The 26,405-nt window shown below is 41.1% G+C and overlaps 1 protein-coding gene across 2 annotated transcripts in view; it reads right to left on the bottom strand.

Moving 5' to 3' along the window:
- LRRC8C (leucine rich repeat containing 8 VRAC subunit C) overlaps nt 1-26,155 on the bottom strand; it is an 86,365-nt gene extending 60,210 nt beyond the window's left edge. For both annotated transcript variants that reach the window (XM_059688908.1, XM_059688907.1), the window contains exon 1: nt 25,914-26,155. The gene's annotated coding sequence lies outside the window, so the exon portion shown is untranslated. The remainder of the gene's footprint in view (nt 1-25,913) is intronic.
- Nucleotides 26,156-26,405: the final 250 nt, after the last annotated feature.

Raw genomic sequence — 26,405 nt, forward strand, 5'->3', positions numbered from 1 at the left:
ATGATTTCTGGGTGTAAATTTTTTAAAATATATTTTTATTGATTTCAGAGAGGAAGGGAGAAGGAGAGATAGAAACACAATGATGAGAGAGAATCATTGATCAGCTGCATCCTGCACACCCGCTACTGGGGATTGAGCTTGCATCCCAGGCATGTGACCTTGACTGGAATCAAATCTGGGACCCTTTAGTCTGCAGGCCAACGCTCTAGCCACTAAGCCAAATCGGCTAGGGCTTGGCTGCTAATTTTGTATCTTGCTGCATTGCCAAAATCATTTATTAAATCTAGTAGTTTTGGGGGAGTCTTTAGTGTTTTCTATGTACAATATTATGTCATCTGTGAATAATGACAGTTTACATCCTCCTTTCCAATTTGGATGCCTTTTATCACTTCTTCTTGTCTGATCACTGTGGCTAGGACTTCCAGTACTATCTATATATGTAAAAACCTAAGCGACCATTCGACTGAGTTAGGCCTGTAGTGCTATGAACTTCTCTCTCAGGACTGCTTTCACTTAGTCCCACAGATTTTGATTTGTTGTGTGTTCATTTTCATTTGTTTCCAGGAAGTTTTTTATTTCTTCCTTGATTCCATTGATAACCCCTTCATTGTTTAATAACATGCTATTTAGCCTCCATGTGTTTGAATGTTTTGGAATGTTTTCAATGTAGTTGATCTCTAGTTTCATGCCATTGTGATCCAAGAAGATGCTTGATATGATTTCAATCCACTTGAATATCTAGAGACTTAGTTTGTGTTGTAACATGTGGTCTATCTTTGAGAATGACCCATGTGCATGTGAGAAGAATGTATATTCTGCTGTTCTGGGGTAAAATGTTCTATAAATATTAGTTAAATCCATCTAATCTAATGTGTCATTTAAAGGCGCTGTTTCCTTGTTGATTTTTTATCTGGAATATCTATTCAGTGATGTAAGTGGTAGTGTGACTGAATTGCTTCTGATCTCCCCCTTAAAGTTCTCCAAGAGCTTTTTTCAGATATTTAGGTGCTCTTATATTATGCATATACTAGTGGCCCGGTGCACGAATTCATGCACATTGAAAGGAAATTAATTAGAAGAAATACTTTAATATCACTATTCACCCTTTCTCTATAATAGAAGTGTCAGAGATGAAAGAAAATTAGTAAAATGTACATGAAAATAATATATAAATTGATTAATAAAAAACAATAGCATGATATAACAACAAATATTTCCCATGAAATTTTTACTGTCAGAATCTTTGTTTATCATTAATTTTTTAAAAATATGCCAGGTATTCTGGAAAATTTATATCATTTGGACAAACTCTGCCTTTGCTACAACATTGAGTAAATTCTCCATCATATAGTTTTTCATCAGAGAAATTTAGGGATAGGCAAAATTGACATGTAAGTCATTCCAGCACAACTGTGTTGGATAATTGCATCCTCATTTACCTCATTTTTCGCTAGGAAGGCAGTTCCTACCAGTATTGGTATTACTTGTCTATGACAGTTCTTCAGACATGTTCTGTTGACAATGTTGCTTTCTTTCAGCTTCAGAGGTACATTGTGCCAAAGGTTGTTCTTCTGATATATTCTGTCGACATTGTCACTTTCTTTCAGCCTCAGAGGTACACTGTGCCCATAGTTGGTCTTCAGATACATTCTGTAGACGATGCCAGCTTCTTTTGGCTTCAGAGAAACGTTGTGGCAATAGCTGGTGTTCAATATTCTGTCAACAATTTTGGCTTCAGAATGTCAACAAAAACGTAACGTCATTGCCTGGCACCCACAGCCACCGTTTGTGGGCTGGGCTGGGCTGTGGGCCACATTTTGCGCCATGGCAGCGTCGGCTGTGATTTGGTGGGCTGTTGCTCCGGGGTGGTGGCAGGGCCTGTGTCCCACTTGGGGGAAGCCAATTGTTGCTTTGTTGGTGCCAGGTCCGTGGTGCCATTTCTCTGTGCATATCACGGCCGCTCCTGCATTGAGTGTCTGCCCCTGGTGCTCAGTGAGTGTCATAGCGACTGGTTGGACAGTGGGAAGGACACTTAGCATATTAGCCTTTTATATATAAAGATTTTTGCCAGGGTTACATCATCTTGTTGTATCAATCCCTTTAGTATTATGAAGTGGCCTTCATTATCTCTTGTTATGGCCTTCATTTTGAAGTCGATTTTGTCAGATATGAGTATTGCTACCCCAGCTTTTCTTTTCATTTCCATTTGCATGGAATATTTTTTTCCATCCCTTCACTTTCACCCTGCATTATTTTTTTTGTTCTGAGGTGGGTCTCTTGTAGACAGCATATATATGGGTCTTGTTTTCTTATCCATTCAACTACACTATGTCTTTTTATTGGTGCATTTAATCCATTTACATTTAAGTCTATTATTGACAGGTACTTATTTGTTGCCATTTTAATTCTTTATGCCCGTGTTCCTCCCTTTCTCTCTATTTCTTCTTCTTACAACAGTCCTATTAGCATTTCTTGCTTTGCTGGTTTGATGGTAATAAACTCCTTTAGCCATTTTTGGTGTGTGTGTGTGTGTGTGTGTGTGTGTGTGTGTGTGTGTGTGTTTGTCTGTGAAGCTCCTAATTTCACCTTCAATTTTGAATGATATTCTTGCTGGACAGAGTGGTCTTAGATTCAGTCCCTTGCTTTTCATTACTTTGTATACTTCAGGCCTGAAGTGTTTCTATTGAGAAATCAGATGATAGTTTAATGGGAGCTCCATAGGTAATTTTCTCTCTCTCTCCCTCTCTCACAGCCTTTAAGATTCTTTCTTTGTCTTTAACATTTTCCATTTTAATTATGATGTGTCTTGGTGTGAGTCTTTTTGGTTCATCTTGATTGGAATTTTCTGTGTTTCCTGGACTTCTGTGATTATTTTTCTTTACCAGGTCAGGGGAGTTTCCTGTCATTATTTCTTCAAATAGTTTCTCTATTCCTTGCTCAGATTCTTCTTCTGGTACCCCTATTATGTGTATGCTCTTAGTTTTATGTCGTCCCAGAACTCCCTTAAACTCTCCTCCTGCTTTTTAATTTTTTTCCCAATTGCTTATCTGAATGGGTGTTTTTTCTACCTTGTCTTTTAATTCACTTATTTGATCCTCAGCTTCTTCTAGTCTACTGTTGAATCCTTCCAGTGTATTCTTTTTCTTTTTAAATATATTTTTTATTTATTTCAGAGAGGAAGGGAGGAGAGAGATAGAAACATCAATGATGAGAGAGAATCATTGATCGGTTGCCTCTTGCATGCCCCCAAGTGGGGATCGAGCCCACAACCCAGGTACATACATGCCTTTGATCAGAATTGAACCCGGGACCCTTCACTCCTCTATCCACTGAGCCAAATCAGCTAGGGCCTTCCAGTGTATTCTTTATTTCAGCTATGTCATTCTTCATTTCCAATAGATTCTTATTCATTGTTTCAACTTCTTTTTCATGTTGGTGTAGTTCTCATTAAGTTCCTTATAATAATTATTAAGTTGCTTAGTTCTCACAAAGTTGTTTGAGTACCCTTATAACCATTATTTTAAATTCTTTATCTGACAAGTTGCTCTTCTCCATTTCATTTAGTTCCTTTCCTGGCGCTTCCTCCTTTTCTCTCATCTGTGGGTTGTTTCCTTGTCTCCCCATTTTAGCAGTCCAGTAGTCCAAAGTGCCAGGTGAGGTGGGTTGGGCTGTGGGGGCAGGTCAATGTGTCCAAAGGTGACTGGTTTCACAGGGTCACAGCTGTGGGTCTGATCTTCTGGTGGTACTGGGTTAAGCACACTGGGTTGCTGTGGCAGGTCTGTGTGTCTAGGGGCATCAGGTCACATCTATTGGTGGTGTCAGGCGGTGGGGCCATTTGTCCAGAGGTGCTGGGTCAGGCAAAGTAGGTGGTAGTGGCAGGTCTGTGCGTCTGGGTACATTGCATCACGATGACAGAACTGGGCACACCACGTCAAGGCAGTGGGGCCAGTCATCCAGGGGAGCCAAATCAGGACAGCAGGTCCCCTGTGTACAGGTGGGCCACATGTCAAGGTGACAGGGTGGGCTGGGTGGTCCACTGGTGGGGGGAGCAGAGTGGGCCAGGTGCTGCTCAGCTAGTGGAGGAGGTGGGGTTCTCCTCAAGGTGATGGCAGGGCAGGCACTCCACTCACTAATATGGTGAGACAGGCCCTGCATACTGCTAGTCAAAGCAGCCAGCTGGTACTCCACGGCCCACAGTTTAGGAGCACTGAGTTGCTACGTCTGGTTTGTGTGTCTAGAGGCTTTAGCTCCTATCAGTGTGGTCATGGGCATCCATCTGTGGCTTAGGGACACTGGGGCAGGGTCGCTCCCCGCAGCCTCTTCCTGTGGAGGACCCTGCAACTCCTTCATAATACATATTTTAATTACTATGCATAATACCTGTAACATTTCTCTATAGAAACAGAATCTATACAGAAATGTTACATAAATTGAGATAAGCAAAGGACATAGGTAAATCTAAGTGATGAGTCAAGAGCATGGAAGTATATGGACAGACTGACATACCAAGTATAGAATGCTACAAATTCATATATAAAAACAGGCTTCAAACTGCTGCATGAGAGATTCAGGGTATACAGGAAGACCTGTTAAATGACTGAATAGAAGATTCTAGAACAAAACCTGTGGATTGGTCATGCTATAGTGATATGATAAAATAGGACAGTGAATTATGTTTTGAGGTTGAGAGTTGCTCTCTGAAGGCACACTGCTAGGGGAGCCCCTTCCCCCCTGCTCTGCTCAGAGCCTCTTGAGTGTTTCTCCAGGAGTCAAATCACTTATTGAAATGGCAGAAAATGACATGTGTTTCCAAAGGGAGAACACATGGGCTGATATTGAACTAGGAAATGCCAATTGGAAAACCTGTTGACAGAATCTGGGCTGAGCCAGTCTCTTGAAATTTATTAGGACATCTTGGAGGAAACAAAACAGTGTGTAGGTAGAATGGTGATTGGCTGCACGTTAGAATCAGCTAGAAATGCTTGGGTCCAGTTAAATCAGAATGCCTGGGGTGAGGTTTGTTTTTAAAGGTTCCCAAGTAATTCCAACATGCAGGTGGGGTTGAGACCCATTTCCCAAGAAACATCTTATTTCCTCTTCTTGTGATTAAAAAACAAACAAACAAAAAAAACCACCCGATGAGGTCTTGAAGAAAAACTAGAGCTTTATCTGGACCTCACAATGTAGAGCTCATATAGTTAAAATGATTTCAGTACTTGATGAATTTACAGTTTAATAAGTACAAGGAATAAGCTATTCATATCTTTAGTTAATATGTACCTCAGACTCCACCTCTCGTCTTCCCAGATCACCCCATCAAGACCAAGAGGCTCTCCCATGGGAAGAGCATGCTACTAGGATAACATTTGAAAGGGTCTTAGACTATAACTTCAGTGTTCTATTTTTGAAGCCTACGGCTGTGTATTTTCATACCCAGTCCAAGATCAACACTTTCCCTACCTGCTCTGTTCACTCCTTCACGCCCCTGGGTTATTTATATACTCATCTGTCTCCCTTCCCCCACTCTGAACTCTGCAGGGGCAGAAGCTGCCTTGCTCACTTGGGCACTCCCAGCCTCCGGCCTAGTTGTCTGAGCAGTAATGGTTTTATGTGACAAGGAGCTCCACAGGAACAGCAATGACTTACCCCTCCAGAGTTTCCTGAATGTAGAAAATGCTCTGAACATTACAAGTGTAGTTCTGGAGGGGTCCATCTTTATTTTATAGGTGCTTTTTTGGTAGAATAGCAGTATTAATCTTACCCAGCAAAGATCTCCTTACAGATGAAGGAAAACCCCACCTCCATCACAATGTGAGCTAAGGTTTACTCTGTACTTAGATGGTGTCAGTCACTTCACATGTATCCTATTATTCAACCTCCAAGCATCGATTCCTAGGTTCTAGGCCTATTAACTCACTCTTACAAAAGAAATGGAGGCTTCAGAAGGTTCAATCTCCTGCCTGGGGTTACACAGTGGCAAGCAGAGAAGCCCAAGTACAACTCAGGTAACCTGTTTTAGAGCCAATTATTAGACTAAACTTCTAATAATTCTAAACTTCACTAAACTTCTAATAATTTCATGGACAACAGTAAGAACAGAATTGAAAACTGAACTCCTTATTGATTTAATCTAGGAATAAGTGGGAAAGAGTATTTTCCTTTACAGAAGGATTTCTTAGGAACTGAGAGTGATACTACTTAAAATTTCCTATTAATTTATAATATCAGAGATGCTTTCTTTTAAATTTATATTATATTCACAGTGTAGTTATATTAGAGTTGTTTTCTTTTAAGTTTCTGTTAGTGCCTCCTAACTCTTTGGGTTTAAATATCTTAGCTCTTCATTTTCTTGGTCAATAACTTTAAACAATTTAAAGGATAAAATCTACTTCATCCAAGAGCTAAGTGAGAGTACAGATACTCCATTTCCTTATTGGAGTGCCCATTTTCAGCATACTATACATTCACATTTTTAATTAATATTTTATAGTTTGGCACCTGGTGATACACAGGTTCAGTTTTTATATCAACAGTTTAGTTTTAGAAAGGTAATAAGGATTTCTGGTTCATAGGTGATTCCAATATAAAAACAGTGATGGTGCTTTGGTATAATCTTTCTAAAAATGAGGACATAGCTGTCTACTTTTAAAGTACTGTGTTCCTGCTGCCTTTTCCACTTCCATTAAATAAATGCCTTAGTTGGAGTATGAGATGTTAAGAGATGCGGAATGACTATTTTAAAATGTTATGGAGGTTAAATATTTTCTAATTCATTTTTCAGATTATATTCTAAAAACAAATGTATTCTAAAACAGGTTCATTCCAGGTTCCCCAGCAAACACACCCAAATAGATTAATGAATATATCAGAGCCTTAGACTGGTTTCAAATGCTATACTTACCCTGCTTATGATGTCACACAAGTAATTTTTATTCATTTTGAATATGTCAACAGGAAGAGGTCTGGTAGAAACATAAAAATTCTAAGCAAACTAATTCTGAGACTCAAGCAACTCCATTACCAGAAACGTTAGTTAAGCCAAACAGTAGTGTGGCCAAAGAACACCAAGGAACACCACTGTTTTCAAGATCTGTGGTTTCCTCTTATAAGGGACCTATTCTGCTCTTATTTGGATCTGGCACAAGGGGGCTTTTGACAGCATGGTATATTTCAATTAAAAGGAGCATCTCATTACAGCTGAGTAAACATAGAGATGTTCTTGGTCATACACTTACATCCCTGAATCCTCTATAAATGCATCTGCTGCTTAAAATTAATAACACACTTTACTGCCTCACCTAAAACATTTTTATTATTGTATAAAATTCTCAAAATGCGATATGGTCCTATGTGCATAGTTCCAGTTTGGGTCTAAAATATTTTTCACTTCTGTTGAAGAACAGGTCCCCTGAACATTCTGCAGAAACAGACTGTCATCATACTAAGCATCTTTCTGCTAAACCACAATGCCCACTGCTTACTGAGGCCACTATTACACGTAGGTGGACTATTCATAAAGATGGGTAATGCTCCCACTTTGGGCATGGACATAATACTAATTGCTTAAAAAAATTTTAAAGCCCTGGCCAGTTTGGCTCAGCGGATGGAGCGGCGGCCTACAGACTGAAGGGTCCCAGGTTCGATTCCGGCCAGGGGCACATGCCTGGGTTGCGGGCTCAATCCCCAGTGTGGGGCGTGCAGGAGGCAGCCAATCAATGATTCACTCGGATCATTGATTTTTCTATCTCTCTCTCCCTTTCCCTTCCTCTCTGAAATTAATAAAAAAATATATTAAAAAAATTTTTTTAAATCCTCACCCAAGGATATGCGTATTGATTCTTTTAGAGAGGGGAAAGGATGGAAGGATGGAGGGAGGAAGGAGAGAGAGAGAAAGAGAGAAAGATCAATATGAGAGAGGCATCAATTGGTTGCTTTCCATACATGCCCCAACCAGAGATCAAACCCTGACAGGGAATTGAACTGGCAATCTTTCAGTATACAGGGTAACACTCCAACCAACTGAGCCACACTAGTCAGGGCTCATTGCAAAATTCAAAGATAATTTGTGCAAATAACCTTCTTTATGAAGTAATTACAATTGTTTTGTACATCTAGATGAAGTCCTTAGTCTAAAACACTATATGGCAAGTAAAATAAAAATACTCCTGTTATTACTCTATATGTATATATTACCTCATTGAACATCTGAACTCTAAGTGTAGTCATAAGCAGCAACATTAATCTAAAAAATAAAACTAGCCCTAGCTGATTTGGCTCAGTGGATAGAGCATTGGCCTGCAGACTAAAGGGTCCTAGGTTCAATTCCAGTCAGGGCACGTATCTCAGTTGCCAGCTCCTCCCTGGCCTGGGCCCTGGTTGGGATATGTGCAGAAGGCAACCAATTGATGTGTTTCTCTCACATTGATATTTTTCTCTGTCTTTCCCTTTCTCTTCCACTTTCTCTAAAAAAAGTCAATGGAAAAATATACTCGGGTAAGGATTAAAAAATGCTGTAAAAAAAATACAACTAAAAGTCACTTCTACTCACCATTTTGTTCAACATAAAGTGGTGGTTACAGTGCAAATTTTACAGCCAGAAAGACCTAGGTTTGGAATCTAGCTCTGTGCCAAACTCTTTAAATGATACACGCTTAGAAAAGTACCTGGCAGTACATGACAATTGTCAAGCTCATTATGTAATTAAGAAAATATGAGCGAGGCTTCTCTCCGAGCAAGCTTCTGGATCCTGAAAAACCACATTTATTGTATGTTCTCTATATCTATTACTCATGGAAAGTGCCTAAAAGTACCCCACATAAAGGTTTTTGGGGTCTTCAATAATTTCTTAAGACTGCAAAGACTCGGCCCTGGACGGATAGCTCAGTAGGTTAGAACATTACCCCAATACCCCAAGGTTGCGAGTTCAATCCCAATGAGCACAAAGATCAGAAGTAACCAATGAATACATACATAAGTAGAACAATAAATTGATCTTCTTTTCTCTCTGACAAATCAATAAATAGAAATTTTTAAAAAAAAGAATGCAAAAGCCCTGAAGCCTAAAATTTGGCCAATGGCTTCTCTACACTGCAGCCAGAGTGATCCTTTGAAAACTCAAGTTAGATTATGAATCTCACTTGTTCAGAATCCTCTAATAGCTCCTCCTCTCTCAGAACAGATGTGGACAAAACACTTAATGAGCCTACAACACCCTCTTTAAATAACTACTACTCCTCGCTCAGGGCCCTCCACCCACACTGGCCTTCTTGCTGTTCCTCCACCATGCCAGGGACATGCCTTTGTATTTGCTGTTCCCTCTGCAGAGCTCTCTCTTTCCTCAGATATAAGTGGCTCCCTCTCCTCCTCCAGGTCCCTGCCTTATGACCCATAGTTTTAATTGTTTCCCTCTCCAGATAGTTAAATACGTGCACACATTTTCCCTGTTCTCCTCCTTATCTTTGCCACCTGTCTGTCTGTTTACCCTAACCCCTCTGTCACAGGGTAAGTCCCAGGGACAGCGAGCGGTTGGTTTCTAATCTCAAAGGACAGCCCCTCTGATGGTGCACTGATCCTGTGTGGTCTTGAATTAAAAACACATGACTGATCTCAAAGGGTTATCTGGCTAAACCTGTAGGTAAGATCATACTTAACCCATGGCAGAGAGTAGGAACTCAACTGTAGCTTTAAAATCTGCCCAAGACCCAGCCTCTAAAAAAATTTGTGGAAAGGCTGATGGCTTGATGTCAGAAAATTCTTCATTTTAAATCCTTATGCTACAGGTAAAACTTCTATGTCTTTTCAGAAGAGATGTACAACCATTCTCCATATTCAGTTGGAGATCCCTTCATAACCCTGAAAGTAATTACTAAATTACCCTCCTTGTCATCATCTGAGCTGGAACATGCCAATGCTTTTCATTTGTCCCACACAGATTCAACTTTTCTTTTTTAAATATTTTTTTATTCATTTCAGAGAGGATAGAAGAGGGAGAGAAAGATAGAAACATCAATGATGAGAGAGATTCATTGATCGACTGCCTCCTGCAACTGGGCAGGACCGAGCCCGCAACCCGGGCATGTGCCCTTGACCGGAATCGAACCTGGAACCCTTTGGTCTGCAGGTCGACACGCTACCCACTGAGCCAAACTGGCTAGGGCCAGATTCAACTTTAAAATGCTCGGATCCTCTTGGTGATGGTCTTCTCTCTCCCCCCAAGGTTTTCATCTTCCTGTTAGCTTTGTAGCTTAAACCATAAGAGTTAGTGTGGCATCAACAGATCCCTAGGGTCTGCTTTTCTTTTCTCACATTCCAGTGTACGCTTTCAAAATATACGAACAGACTGCCTTACAAAAGGCAAACTGTCCCAAATCCGTTTGTATAACTCAACTTCCTCCAAGAAAGAAATCAGTGTTCCCGATACAATCCTTAAGTAATTGATTCTGATGAACCTTAATGACATGAACAAACTGGGAAATTGGTTACCACCCACATAGTTGACCAGCTGTCAACCAACCAAATATTATTTTCTTTTGATGTCAAATCTAACATTTTTCTAACCAGTCTCTTTTCCTACGAAATGTTCTTACCAAGAGCAAATCTTTGAATTGGTCTACTAGAGAGCTTTTGCCTTACAGGAAATTTGTTATAAAACTTGGATACATGCTGACAGCACTGCTGCCAATGTTGTTTTATAATGCGGGGTCAGCGAGCTTGTTCTATACAGGGAGAGATAGTAAACATTTGGGCCTTACAGGTCACATCTGGTCTATGTGGCATAGTCTTTTAAAAATATTTTAAACCCTTAAAAAATTTTAAAGCCAATTTCAGCAAGTGGGACATACAAAAACAGGTTGCAGACCCAAACTACCTGGACCACAGTTGGTCAATTCCTGTTGTAGTGGTTCTTGGAAGTCCAGTGGGAGTTACTCATCGCAAAAGGAACCGAGCTGTTGGCAGCCTCTGGGTCAAGGAAGTTCATGGCATTTAAGCTATTGAGATCCTTTGTGTATCTCTTCTAATCATGGATTTTTTTCTGCTCTATAGCTATTTGAGTACTTGAGTGTCAAAGTCTAATGGCCATCTGACAGGACTCATTCTTCGAGGCTTAAGATGACTTACCATCTAAGTTGAGAGCTTGGAGAGCAGGTTGGGCCCTAAAATGGAATAAACTTGGGGTTGGCGTTAAAACAAAACTCCTTTCCAGGAGGAGATTAAAGAGGTATTTTGATAATTGAGTGACATAAGGGACGCCCAGAAAGGAAAGTCAAGCGCAGACCCCAAAGTTTCTGTCCCACGTCTTATGTTTGAGAACTTCCATGGCCAGTGCTTTGTATTTGACACATTCCGTGCTAAACGTCTGCTATATTACTAAGAAACAACCAAAGCCCTTAAAAGGAAAGTTTAGAATGAGAAAGTATGCATTGTTAAGAAAAAAAGTATCTAAATCTTGGAAATGAGGCAAATGGAGGGCAGACTATTCTTTCATTGTAATATTGAATAACTGTTTAGGGAAATATAACTTTCTTTGACTTGTTAATTACTACTGATCAAAGCTCAGACTTGTAGATTTTTGTCCAGTGAGTAAGAAAACCCAAAACATTATGTTTTTTATTGCCCTGAAGGACATTGCCTAGTTTTGTATCTAAACTTGCAATGTTATTCTAAGTCTCTTTTTTTTTCCAAATAATTCCTGAATGCTCTTTGAATCCACTCTGCCATTCTGTCAGCTCCTTCATCAAGGAGTTGAATAAGTCTTTGACATGTTCATTTTATATCTAAGAGTCATGCTTAACTTTCTGAAAAGTATCCTTTGATAACATTCACAAAAGTCTCAAGTTATTTTGTGTTTTGCTTGCATTGAGTTTGTGTATATATTTGTATTTGCATTACCCCAACAGTTAAAGTAGTGTGTAGGAATTGATTCAGAAGTTTTCTATTTGCCTGTGTCTGACAGCAGTTATTTATAGTGTGCTTTTGTGGTCAGTGAGTTCTTCGGGCACCTCCACCTCCTAGACCCACAGCTTCCTATTGGCTTAGAACACCTTTAAGAATGAAGGCTAAGTGGTCACAGGAATTTGTCCTTTGTGTGCTAGGAGAACACCTCCTTACACAAATAGGTTCACATTGAAATGAGAAAATAAGGGGAAATCTGCCTGGGTGTGAAAAGAAAAAGAGTTAAGGGAAATTTCCGCCAGGTCTTGGTCTGACAGTGAATGAAAGGAATAGTTCTAAATGGACCAAAACAGATAGAAATCTACGATTTATCAAGATAATCCCTCCATCACCACCCCAGGCAACAGAACAGTGAAAGAATGTTAACCAATTAAAAGTGTTTTACTTTTAAAGTTGCCTTTGCCTCTTTCCAGAGAGACTCTAAATCCTCAAATGAATGGAGGCCATATATTCCAGGAAGAAGCTAATAAACACAAATACCTAGAATAAGGGAATATGAAAAATAGTTATTGCCCCAGTGCTCATAACAAAAAGAGGGGGAAAATTACACAAAAGGGAAATTTGGACTTAATGGGTGGTATTCAGATCATTAAGGATAAGGAACCGAAAAATATGCAAATTGCTATCTGGTCAGCCTTCATCCACCCTTGCTAGAGTTCTTAACCAGAACTTTTAGTGCAAAGTAATTTAATAGTGCTTTAATAGTACTTTGCAAACTACAGTTGAATTATATAAAATTCAATGTTCAATTGATATTTCTGATAATGAGGAATACTTGGACAAATTAAACTATTTTGCTCAATGTCTTAGCCTTGACTTTATTCTAGTTGTGGAGATGATACAAAAATTATACCTCATTTACATCAAAATGATAAACACATAGATACCATATGATCTAGCAATTTCACTTCTATACATATTTACCCAAAAGAAATGAAAAAATATATCCACACAAAAATTTGTATCTGACTATTATTAGGGGTACTATTCCTCATAGCCCCAAAGTGGAAACAACCTAAGTGTCCACCAATTGATGAATGGATACAGAAAACATGGTATATCCATGTAATGGAATTTTAATCTAGCAGTGAAAAGGACTAGCACATTGATACATGGTATATAACTTGATACATGGATGAACTTTGAAAGAAGCGGGTTACAAAAATCACATATTGTATGATACCATTTATGTGAAATGTCCAGAATAGACAAATCTATAGATTCAGAATATAGATAAGTGGCTGTCCAAAGTTTGAGCGAAGTGGAAGGTATGAAGACTGACAGCTAATGGGTACAGCCTTCTTTTTAGGGTGATAAAAATGTTTCAAAATTGGCTTATGGTAATGATTACACAATTCTGTAATTATACTAAAAAGCATTTAATTGTATACTTTAAACAAATCAGTGTTATAGTATGTATATTATATCTCAATAAAGCTGTTAAATGTATTTTCGTTCATGCAAGACTAATCTGTTCTCTAATAGGATGCCTATTTAATGGGAAGTTACTAAATTCCTTATATTTGTCTAAGTCAGATCATTACACTAAAAATTTAAGTCTTTGTAGATATGTTCAACAACATTGAATTGTAACTAATTATAACTAGTCTGTTTCTTTAATGGTTGTAAATTTCAGGCATTGCTGCAGTAATGTAAAACCGTAAATGTCATAGCTATCTGATAAGTTTTTAATATGAACTGTGACACATGATTTTTAAGTGGTAATGTGAATTGTAATTCAAAATAATTAATTTTAAGACCTGGGACTAACATTAGAACTAAGCAATTGTGAGTAATCTTTGGCCAAATACGACCCAGTGATAGTTTAAAGCTATGTATCATATCGCTATACATAATTTACTCTTTTTAATACTGGTATTCAAATAATAAGACTAATTATTGTCACATCTGGGACAATATTAAAATTAAGTAATTATGAATAATCTGGCAAAATAATATCATATGAGTTAAGGCTATGTATCATTTCTTTATACATAAATATAATTTACTAGTGGCCTAGTGCACAAAATTCGTGCCTGGAGGGGTGTCCCTCAGCCCGGCCTGCAATCTGGGAACCCTCGGGGGATGTCCAACTGCCGGTTTAGGCCTGCTCCCCCTCAACTGCCTCCGCCCCCCGCCGGCCTGCTCACCCCTAACTGCCCCCCCGACGGTCTGCTCTTCCCCAACTGTTCCCCCCTGCCAGCCTGCTCGCCCCCAACTGCCCTCCCTGCCAACCTGCTCCCCCCTCCCTGCCTGCTCGCTCCCAATTGCCCTCCCTTCCTGGCCTGATCATCCCTAACTGCCTCTGCTTCAGCCTCGCCACCATGGTTTTGTCCGGAAGGTCTCCCAGAAGGTTTCCCAGTCTAATTAGCATATTACCCGTTTATTAGTATAGATTCTTCGTAACACTCAAATATTAAGACTATAATCATTATTTTATAACATACTTTATAAAATTAATGTTATCTTAAAAACTAAACATTAACACTATTATCACCCATCATTTTTAGGTTGTGATTTATATAAGTAACATATACTGAAATAAAATTAAAACTTAAAGCAGCTTATTAGAATAGATAACTGATAACTCAAAAAGAAAAGTTAGTTTTGAGATGACCTTTTCTCAATATGAGGCTATAAAATTATTTACTTACTATATATTCTACCCAGATGACAAAAGTTATTTTTTCCTCACCCAATCCAAATGTGTTCTTTCAGACGGGACAATTAGCTTCCTTGTTTTTGTGCTACTTTTTGATATTTGAAATTTATATATAACTTAAAGCAAAAAAAACCCCCAAAACAGAATGAGATTCTTGGCCTCTAGAGAAATTAAAATTCTGCGATTTCATCTGATTTAGCTGTTACTAGTTACTATGTCAGCCACCAATATGACCTTTTCTTATTACTGGGCATCTACACTGCTATCCAACAATATTTTAAAATGTTGCTGTATGTACCAGATTTGGAGCAATAACAAAAGGAGTTTAATATTCAAAACATGTTTAATACACACTCGACAGCCTCTAGGTAGCATCATATGTCTGCTCCCCCTACTATAAGCCAGGATGTGGCACTATCAAGTAAAAGGGATGCTGGAAATAATTAGTTTTAATCGATTTGCTCCTAATTCTTTACTTAGAGCAACAGTAGGCTGTTCTGTTCATTGCAATCCACTTATGGGGAAAGACGTCAAGTTAAAAAGTTAAAAGGTAAAATGTTATTTATGTGATTATATTATTAGATACCTTTTCAAGAGAAGTAAAGTCATCTTTGCATTTGCGTACCAGGGCAGACTGAAATAGACTTACTTCTAAGATTTTGCTCGTAAATTTTAAGTAGCTGCATGCCCGTCAAAGATGAGGGTGACACTTATTTTTAGTGGCTGCTTTGTAGATTCCTTAGGATGTGTGGTCTGTGTCGTTGTGTTTGCTCCAACTTCCAGGGATTCAATCAATGAATGATGTCCTCAAAGTCCTGTCCTGAACAGCCCTGCTCAGCTCCTGTAGACAAATGCTTACAGCTTCTCTTATGGAGTCAATCCATCTCCTATTTGGTTTTTCTCTTTTCCTGTTGCCTTCTATTTTCCCCAGCAATATTGCTTTTTCTAAGGAACGCTGCCTTCTCACAATGTGCCCTAAGTAGGACAGCTTCAGTTTTGTCATCTTTGCCTCCAGTGAAGTTTCAGGCCTAATCTACTCTGGGACGCACTTATTTGTTTTCCTGGTGGTCAATGGCAGAAGTCTCTTTCAACACCATATTTCAAATAAATCAGTTTATTTTTCCTGTCAGTCTTCTTCACTGTCCTTAGGATGAGGAATCCTAATTTCTAATCATAAGTTTGTAAAAAGAGATATTTTTACTTCTTCCTTCCCAACATTTATGACTTTATTGTTACTAGAGGCCTGGTGCACGAAATTCCTGCACGGGTAAGTCCCTGGGCCTGGCCGGCAATCAGGGCCAATCTGTGGGGCAACCGGCAAGTTGATCGGGGCCCCCGCTTGCACTCGCCTTGGATGACCTGGTGCCGCCCACTTGTCAGCCCTGCCCCCCCTCCCCTCGCCACTGGTCACCTCCCTCTGCAGGGTGACCAGTGGGGCAATCAGGAGGGCTCCTGCTCGCACTTGGCTGGCCTGGCACTGCCCTCTCACCAGCCCCGACTGCTGCGACTGTTGGTTGGGGCCTGCGGGCTGGGGGCAGCTCCTGCATTGAACATCTGCCCCCTGGTGGTCAGTGCACATCATAGCAGCCAGTCATTCAACTGGTTGTTCCATCATTCAGTCGATTTGCATATTAGGGTTTTAATATAGATAGATTTTTTCATCCTTACTGCACTGGCTAGCCTCCTGTATAATGTTTATTGGGGATAAGACTTGTCCATGGAAACCAGTTAAAGAACCACCCAGTTAGCTGTCAACAGTTAGTCGAGTCTAACTGTTGACCTTGAACCCACATTTTTTATCTAGTCTAATGATATCTAACTATCCACTATTCTAATAAAGTGCTCCTAGTAAGAATGAATCTTTGAACTGGCCTATGAGAAACCTTTTTCTTTTATGTAAGGCTGAAATAAAACTTTAACGTATGCTCTCCCAAAGTTTTTTCTAACAGTCAATTCAGTCTACTAGTTTTTACCACCATCTCATCATTCCCTAACTTTGCTGATTCTTAGGAATAATTTTACTTTTGTCTTCATGGCATATAGTTAGCCTTTCTCTAACTTGTGTTTCATTCATTTATTCATTAAATAAAATTCACTGATTCTTTGTTACATACTAGGTATTAGTATAAATATTAGTGATACAGAAATGAATATAACAAAACAAACAAAAATTTAATATGTTTGTATGGTTGGTTTACTCATTTTTCTTTAAGATATAACCCTCTACTTTCCTTAAGTGAATTTCACTGCTTAGTTTTTAGTATTTCCTTTATTTCATTTTGCCAAGCTCATTTCTAATCCTTGCTTCAACACCATGCTGCTCTCTCCACCATGGAGCCAGGCACAGAAATACCAGATACATGTTTTCTATTCTGCCACCAGATCATTAAATGAAATGCTGAAAACTCAACTCAGACCCAAACCCTAGACCAGTGATGGTGAATCTTTTGACCTCGGCATGTCAGCATTTTGAAAAACCCTAACTTAACTCTGGTGCCGTGTCATATATAGAAATTTTTTTGATATTTGCAACCATAGTAAAACAAAGACATATTTTTGATATTTATTTTATATATTTAAATGCCATTTAACAAAGAAAAATCAACCAAAAAAATGAGTTCTTGTGTCACCTCTGACACGCGTGTCATAGATTCGCCATCACTGCCCTAGACACACCTCCAGATGCTAGCTCCTCAACTTTAACTACTTTCTGGTTCTAGGGATCCACATAATTGTGCATTAACTAGAAAGTTGTGTGTACAGGACAGTATTCCCTAACTTTGCTGATAGGAACATTAAGGATAATGACTTTGCTAATGTCAAGGGAGATAATACAAATTAGCCTGACAGTGTTTTCTTAATGAAACTAACCTCATTTATTTTTAAAATACAAGATGTTATTAGCTAAATAATTTTCTATAATATTTTCCACAAGTGGGATTTATAGGTTATATCTTTCCCATTTTTTCAAAAAGATATTTGAACCCATTTCTAATTTTCATAAATTTCTAAAATATTTGAAAAAGACTAGTTAGTAATTTTTATTGATATGACAAGTTCTTCACGTACACAGGGAGAGCTCACAGGACCCATGAGTTTTCATATATTTAGCTTACTTAGTGACTTTTCCCTAGGGTTTATTTTGATGTCCTGACTTCATCTTTCAATACTTGTTCCTCATTTCCAATCATATATAGAAATATTTTTTTGTTAATCTTCACCTGAGGATATTTTTTCCACAGATTTTTAGAGAGTGGAGGGAGGGAGAAGAGGGGGAGGGGGAAGAGAGAGAGAGAGAGAGAGAGAGAGAGAGAGAGAGAGAGAGAGAGAGAGAAACATCAATGTGAGAGAGACACACTGACTGGTTGCCTCCTGCATGCATGCCCTGACCAGGGCTGGGAATTAAGCCTGCAACCAGGTATCTGCCCTTGACCAGAAATCAAACTCACAACACTTCTTTGCCAGGGCCGGTGCTCTATCCACTAAGAACACTGGCCATGGCTAGAAATATTTTTGTGTACATATTTCATAACTCTATTGAGAAGGATAACTTCTAAATTACACTATCAAATTTCAGTACCAGAATTAAAAATAATAGAAATGGAAAAGGATACAATGCAAGAGGGTAAATTAGAAACGTTACTTTAAAATATATCATTAATACTTAATCCAGGACTATTTCTTGAGTAGCAATGTCCCAGGCACCACGCAGGTGCTGTGGATACAGACGTAAATAAAACAGCTATGGCCTATATGGTCTCTGCCCTCATGGATGTTCACTGCAGCTCTAAAAATCAAACAGACAAAAGTGCTGAAAAACAAAGATACTTCTGAAGTTTGGGGGGTAAAGGAAAGGGAAAAGATCAATTTGGGTAAGATAAAACCTGGAGGATAAGAAGATGAGTTGTTTTGGGTTAAGGGCAGAAGCAAGAGCCAATAGGTTCCAAATGCTGAAAGGAGCCAGTAGAGTATAAAAAACCAAGCTCCTCTATCCCTATAGCACCCAGATTAGACATCAGAAGCCCGGGCTTATGCTCCCCAGGGAACTAAAGCACGAACCAAAAATGAGAAAGCTAAGAATGACTTCTCCAAATATCTACTTGTTGTGAGCTGAAATCCCTTTGATAGGAAACATAGTGTTTCATGTTTATAAATAAGCAGCTTAAAATACAAATGCTCGAATAAGGACAAACTCATTTATATTTATACTAGAGGCCCAGTGCATGAAATTCGTGCACGGGAGGGGGCTGTCCCCTCAGCCCAGCCTGCACCTTCTCTAATCCTGGTCTGCTGGCTCCTAATTGCTCACCTGCCTGCCTGCCTGGTCGCCCCTAACTGCCCCTCTCCCCTGCCAACCTGATCACCCCTCACTACCTCTGCATGTCAGCCTGATTGCCCCCAACTGCCCCCCCTGACAGCCTGGTCACAGCCCCCACCAGCCTGGTCGCCCCACACAGCCTGCTGTTCAGTTGTTCGGTTGTCCCTCACTAATCCCCCTGCTGGCCTGGTCGTAGGCAGCCATCTTGTAAGGGTGTGATGGTCAATTTGCATATTACCTCTCTATTATTTAGGATAATTGTCCAGCCACATGAATGACTAATATCAGAATCTTTTTTTAAAAAAAATATATTTCTTTATTGATTTCAGAGAGGAAGGAAGAGGGAGAGAGAGAGAGAAACATCAATGATAAGAGAGAATCATTGATCAGCTGCATCCTGCACACCCCCCAACTGCGTATCGAGCGCGCAACCCGGGCATGTGCCCTTGGCCAGAATCGAACCTGGGACCCTTCAGTCCACAGGCCGACACTCCATCCACTGAGGCAAACCGGTTAGGGCTAATATCAGAATCTTACCAGCATAACAAAAGTAAATAAAGGATGTTGAGCATTTAAAGTTTGGGAAAAGCTTTTCCATCCTGGAAAAATAAGAATGTGGGTAAAGGAGGCTTGAGAAGATAACTTTGTGAAATTTAATAATTTTGCCAAAGTGCAATCTGGACAACAAAAAGCCTTATATTTTTACATATGTATTTAAGTTTAAAAGCCAATATAATAGTACATGCTTTTTTTATAAGGCAAAGAAAAAGCAATCTAATTCCAGAGAACTTGTTCATTAATGTATCAAATGCATTCATACAAATATATATTTATATATGTGGGTGTGTGTGTGTATATATATATATATATATATATACACATACATATATATATTCTATTCTTCATGTATTTTAGTTGCATATGGCTCTTTCGTGAGTTCCTAACATAATACAGAATCATGCCACATCATGTATTCTCAATAGGGGTGCGATCTTGCCTGTGTTGAAAATTGGTTCTGGGGAGCAGGGTAAAAAAGTCTTAAGTCATGTTTTATAGCCTGCGAAAAGGCCACATTACATAAGCAGATATACAGTGTACCTATGATAGTATAATTATATATAGGCCTGGGGAGGGAGAGTAATAATGAAAGGAAGGTTGAGGAACACTTTTCTCTGAGTGTCATTCTATTTTCTAAGGTTGCAAGCCCTTGGGACAGTGGTTTTGCTTTAGCCCCAGGAACTTTCCTCTTGGTCTACCTTCCCACCCTTCTTCAGTATGGGAATAGCTTTGCTGCTTCCGAGTCCTCAGAGGGGTTCTTTAAAGAACATACAGTTCTCCTGGATTCCTTTGATTCAAAATACTTCAGTCATCTGAACCCCTTCAGTTACTTCCCTAAGCTTTCAAACATTTTGCTTAAAATTAATTTTTGAATTTTTTCAATTCTCCCTTTTCTTTTCTGAACTCTATTCGGTTTCTGAACCCATATTGTCATTTCTCTACCAACCACCATTCATAGTTAGATACACTGTTTGTTTATTTATTTATTTATTTATTTATTTATTTATTTATTTATTTATTTATTTTATATATTTTTATTGATTTCAGAGAGGAAGGGAGAGGGAGGGAGAGAGAGAGAGAGAGAGAGAGAGAGAGAGAGAGAGAGAGAGAGAGAGAATCAATGATGAGAATCATTGATTGGCTGCCTCCTGCACACCCCCAACCGGGGACCGAGCCCACAACCCAGGCATGTGCCCTTGACCGGAATCGAACCCAGGACCCTTCAGTCTGCAGGGTGACGCTCTATCCATTGAGCAAAACTGGCTAGGGCCAGAACGGTATTTTAAAAGGACACCCATCCAACACCAAAAAATGATCTTAAGTTCACTCCTAGAATTTATGACAGTGTGTTATACTTCTATGTAGATAGCCTGGTTATTTATTTGTTTCATGCCTAATATTAGGAAAGAGTTCAGTTATTCTTTTCCTTTTTAATGCTTAGAAATATTTCAATATGTTTTTACCAAACTATTTTAAGGAAAGTTCTGAAAGTACCCTCTTGCCCTTCTGCGCCAGCCCTGGAATCAATGGGAGTATATTAATGTACTAGAAGTTCAAGGCCACACTAGTTTCTCTTGCTCACCCTGACCCTGCAGTCTCTTTCCTAATTCTACTAGTATAGTCCAGCATTGAGCGATATCTAACAGGCCTCAGTCATATGTTAGTATAGTCGTGCTTTGCTGCTTTCACCTCCTCCTTTTTATTTTTCCCACCTCTCATATTTGTGGTGAGATTGTCTGGGTCTTTTCTCTGTGCTAATTGTCTCACGAAGGTCACTTCCAGTGGTAGCCAATACACTGCCACGATGAGTCTTATTTCCAAGCTAAGGGGGTTGAAATCCTCCTTGCTTATTATCTCAACCTTCTCTCTAAGGCAAGGGTTCCTTTCCCTCAGGTAAATCCGAATCCTAATGAAAGAAATCCATCTGGACTGTTACCCCATCTAAAATGCCAAACTACTCAAACACTGGGCTCAATATCCCTGCAACTAAGGAGTTTATCATCCCCCCACAGGAGCAATTTATTAATGAAAATGCACTATCTTACATGGCACCTAGTGGCCAAGGCTTTGTTTAAGAACGATGCCTTTCCAGTAAATGGAATGCCAGTTAAATTGGTGGAGAAGGCTGGGATGAGCAAGTCTCAAAATAAAGAGGAAGGCGCTACTAACAATCATGTAACAGACAAATAATTTGGGTGTCTGTCCTAATTACTGTAGGAATCTCTCTCAGAATTTCTGACTCATCTTTCATTCAGGAAATAAAAAGCATATAAGTTTTATATAAAGCAAACGTTAAGAAACAGAAAAATGGCCTGTCCAGTGTGGCTCAGTGGTTGACCCATGAACTGGTCAAGGTTTATACCGGGTTGCAGGCTCAGTCCCCAGCAGGCGCTGAGTAGAAAGTAGCTGATTGATGATTCTCTCTCATAATTTTGTTGTTGTTGTTAATTTTCACCCAAGGATACTTTTTCCATTGATTTTTAGAGAGAGAGGAAGGGAGGGGGAGAGACACAGAGAGAGAAACATTGATGTGAGAGAGAGACATCAGTTGGTTGCCTCTCACACATGCCCTGACCAAGGCTGGGGATTGAGCCTGCAATGGAGGTACGTGCCCTTGACTGGAATCAAACCCGGGACCCTTCAGTCTGTGGGCTAATGCTCTATCCACTAAGCCAAATCAGCTAGGGTTCTCTCTTATCATTGATGTTTCTCTGAAATTAATAAAATATAAAAAATTAATAAGAAATAGAAAAATGTCCCTGTCCTCAAAGATATTATAGTCTTTTATAGGATATTACTTGGACAAATAACTAAGAAAGTAAAACATAATATTATTTACAGCATTAGCGCTACATGTCTGAATTGTAAGTGAATGGGAAAAATATTTAAAATGCAAGGTACACGAGTTCAGCTAGATGTAGCATTCAGGCTGAGCCTTGAAGGAGATGCAGAATTTCAGTGGGTAGACGCTCAGTTAGGGTAAGGTGTGTGGTGGGGAGATCCTGGATTTGTCATGGTGCCTTCCGTGAGCGATAAGCAAGGTTGAGAAATCAGGAGAGGCAGAAAACAGGAAAGTGTTTTTGCCAAAAAATACATTCCAACCAAAATGTGGCTAGCAAAGTTGTAAAAAAATGTGCAGAGTGGAACAAAGGAAAAACTATGTGAAGTGAGTAAATATGTGTAAGTAAGGACTACAAAAAAAGGATGTGGCTCAAAAGTTGGAGATGCTAAAAACTGGATTAGAATTTTGTGTAGCCATATGAAAAATGAATCACAGATAACTGACTAATCACTATATACATGCAAAATATACAAAAAGTGAAATACAGCAGACATTTCAATTAGTGCTAGCAGGAATACAGAGCATTCACCCATCCCATTTACTAAGCACCTACTAGGTGACAGCAGCTGCCCTTTGTAGGCACTGCTACATCTAATCGGAACAATGATCTCTCCAGGTAGGCTTTATGAACTCCCTTACATATGAGGAAACCAGCTCAGAGAAACTGAATAATGTCGATCAGATGGCACTCCTAGTGTGCAGAGCCAGAATTTGATACAGCTTTTCCTATCTTTTAAAAAACATATATCTTTGTTGATTTCAGACAGAAAGGGAGGAGAGAGAGAGAGAAATATCAACGATGAGAAAGAATCATCCATCAACTGCCTCCTGCATGCCCACAAATGGGGATCTACCCTGCAACTCTGGCATGTGCCCTGACCGGGAATCGAACCGTGACCTCCTGGTTCATAGATCAACACTCAAGCACACCGGCCAGGTTCAGCTTTTCCTATATTGAGGCTGGGCTCTTTACCCCATGCCAACCTAGGATGATTTATATTTTAAGATAAATTAAATGAATCCAAGGATACCTCTACAGTGATTTTTACCCTTGTTGGTTGCAATATGCCTTCATAAGCGATCCAGGGCTGGAGATACAGCCAGTCTTTGGAAGTGTGATATACGTAGCCCATGGCCACCATCATTTTGTGGATGAGAACAGCTGATGGGCGGAAGTGAAATGTCCATTAGGTTGAGCTCTTAGTCATTTAATAGAGGTCAGTGGCAAGAACAGGAGTTTGGGAAACACATGGCCCTGATTCCAAATTTGAATTCCGCTATATAGTAGTTACATGAAAAACCCTGGACAGGTGACTTTACTTCCTTGACCGGTTTTTTCATACAGTCACAATACATTTATGAAGGGAAAAAAAGAGGGAGCTTTGGATAATGGAAAAGTCCATCATTAGGCTAAAAGGGCTTGGCTTTATTCAGGCATTAATAGTCTTCAGGCATTAATAATTATTCAGGCATTAATAATTTTCAGGAAATAAAAAGCATATAAAAACTGGGTACCGTAGAACTTAAAACATTGCTAACTTCGTATTCTTTTTAAACGATAAACTGATAAGCTTCATTAAGTGGAAAATGATTCATTCTTTTCTCTTACAGTCTCTTACATTTTTTTCACTAAAAGCATTCCCTTCTAAAAACACATTTCATTAAGCAAATTGAAGTGCTTAGTTGATCTGAGAAATAAGAAATCAGTACCATTAACAAAGGCTTGGATAATTCCATTAATAAGGAAACTGTTCAACACGCTGATATGATGGTTGTGTTAGTGGGCCCTATCTGTGGTCAACATCTCTTCTGTGAACCTTAAAAAATATCCATCCTTGCAGCTACTTCCCACCTTCTCCTCAAAAGCAAACAACCTATCCTAGAGAGTGTTTAAGTTAATGACTCCAAAGTAAAGCAAATCAGGGTTACACCCTTGCCCTTCCCCATTTAACCAAGTCACAGAAATGCAAACATCACAGATTCGTTGTATACATCTGTTATCTATGCCTATACATCCAACACAAGGCTTATGAATCTGAGCAAATTTTGTGAATTTCAGCTTTCATTTTGGTTTTACACAAATCATTTAAAAAATATAGAGAATGTATACACCTAAAAAGCTCATTAGTCCTGGCGATTTCTCAGTGTTGTGCCCACCGAAAGGGTCACCGCCATGCTTCCTCCTCTAGCATCTCGATGGCATTTTTTTTTTTAAAAAAAAAAATATTTTATTGATTTTTTACAGAGAGGGATAGAGAGTTAGAAACATTGATGAGAAACATCGATCAGCTGCCTCCTGCTGGGGATGTGTCCACAACCAAGGTACATGCCCTTGACCAGAATCAAACCTGGGACCCTTTAGTCCACAGGCCAACGCTCTATCCACTGAGCCAACCGGTAGGGCTCTCGATGAAGTCTCCTGCATGCCTTAGGAAACTATTGCATACCAGTCCCGAATGCGCTTACAGCTACATTTCCTACATTACCAGGGGCTTGTGAGAAGTGTGTGTGTGTCTAAAATAGGGCTGCCATTTTCTTTACCTATTCCTCCCCCATCAGGCTTCATTAAATAGGGTCATTCAAGCCTTCCTCTGCCCAATGCCAGCACTCTCATAAAGATTGATTTTTTTTTTTTAACTTTACGGACGATGGGAACTTGAAAGTGTCTCCCAGCTGGTTTGCTGGGAGTTTTAAATGCGTTAAAAGAATTTGAAACCAAATGAAGTGTGGCCCTAACACTGAGCTATCCGTCCTCGGATGTGGGCTGGGTGTCTATGATCTGAAGGAGCTGGGATCTGATGTACACCGGCCGGCCGGGGTGGGGGAGGGAAGAACTGGCGGGGGGAGGGGGGGTAGAAAAGAAAGAAATGAGCGTCTACAGAGCACATCCTACACTACGGTTCCTGAGATGCTCACTCCATCCCCAGCTACCTCGTTTCTGGGAAACAGCTGGAAAGGGGAAACCCAATGAGCAGGAGTTTGGGTTCAAGGCAGCCGTCCTGGCCTCAACCGCGGGCCTAGACAGACACCTGGCTTGTGGGGCCCGCGCGCCCCGGCTCAGCCCTCTCTCCCCTCGGGTCCTGCAAGGGGGCGGCGTCACGCTGTCGGCCCCTTCGGGGACCTTCACATTCCTCTGCGCCCAAAGTGTGAACTTCAGGGGCGCGGGGTTGGCAAGGGGACAGCAGACCAGGAGGGACAGGCCCTGGGGTCTCCGGAATTTTGAAGGTAGCAAAGAACCACGACCGCCCCCGGCCGTGGCCCCGTTTCCTCCTGTCCCCACCCCCCACCCCCACCCAAGTCCGCAGAACCTGCAGCGGCCGCGCCGCGCTTGGCGCCAGGCTGGGGACCCGCGCCCGGAAGCCGGGATGGGTGGGGTAGCTGGGTTGGCGGGTCCCTGCGCCCCAGCAGCGTAGGGCTCCAGGGACCACACAGGGGCAAGCGACCGCGCTCTGCCCGCCGGGGAGCCGGGAGCCGGGAGCAGGCAGGGAGCAGGCGGGGGAGTGCTGGCGCCCGCGCACCTAGCGGACCGAGCCGCGGTCCCCTGCGGCCGCCCCTCTCCATCCTCCGCGCCCCGCCCTTACCTCCGCGCGTGGGGGTGCCGGTGCGGAGGGTGCTGGGGAGCCGCGAGGTGGCCCCGGGCCGGGCTCAGCGGCGGCCAGCGACGGCGGGGTCGCCCGCGAGGCCGCTGCTCATGGCTTGTCGCGCCCGGAGCACTGCGGCCGCGGCCACGGCGGCGCCTTCCTCCTGGTCCTCTTCGCGGGCTCCGAGCCGGGACGCAGCTAACGCCCCTGCCCCGCAGTCCTCCTCCTCCCGCCTCCCCGCCTCCCCGCCTCCTCGGCGCGGACCGAGCCGCCTCCAGCGCCGCCCCGCGCGCAGCCGGGCCAGCGGCAGCCAGCGCCGCCCAGCGCCCGGCCCCGGGGTCGCCGCCGCCGCCGCCTGCCCCCCCTCCCCGCCCTCCTCCCCGCCCCGCGGTCCCAGCCCCCCTGTGACGCAGGCCGCCGTGCCCGCCCGGGAACTTCCTCCCCTGCGGAGACCACCCCGCGCCCGCGGCCCGCCATGGGGGCTGCCCACCG

This window comes from Myotis daubentonii, chromosome 3 (assembly GCF_963259705.1).
Source record: "Myotis daubentonii chromosome 3, mMyoDau2.1, whole genome shotgun sequence".
Lineage (NCBI taxonomy): Eukaryota > Metazoa > Chordata > Mammalia > Chiroptera > Vespertilionidae > Myotis > Myotis daubentonii.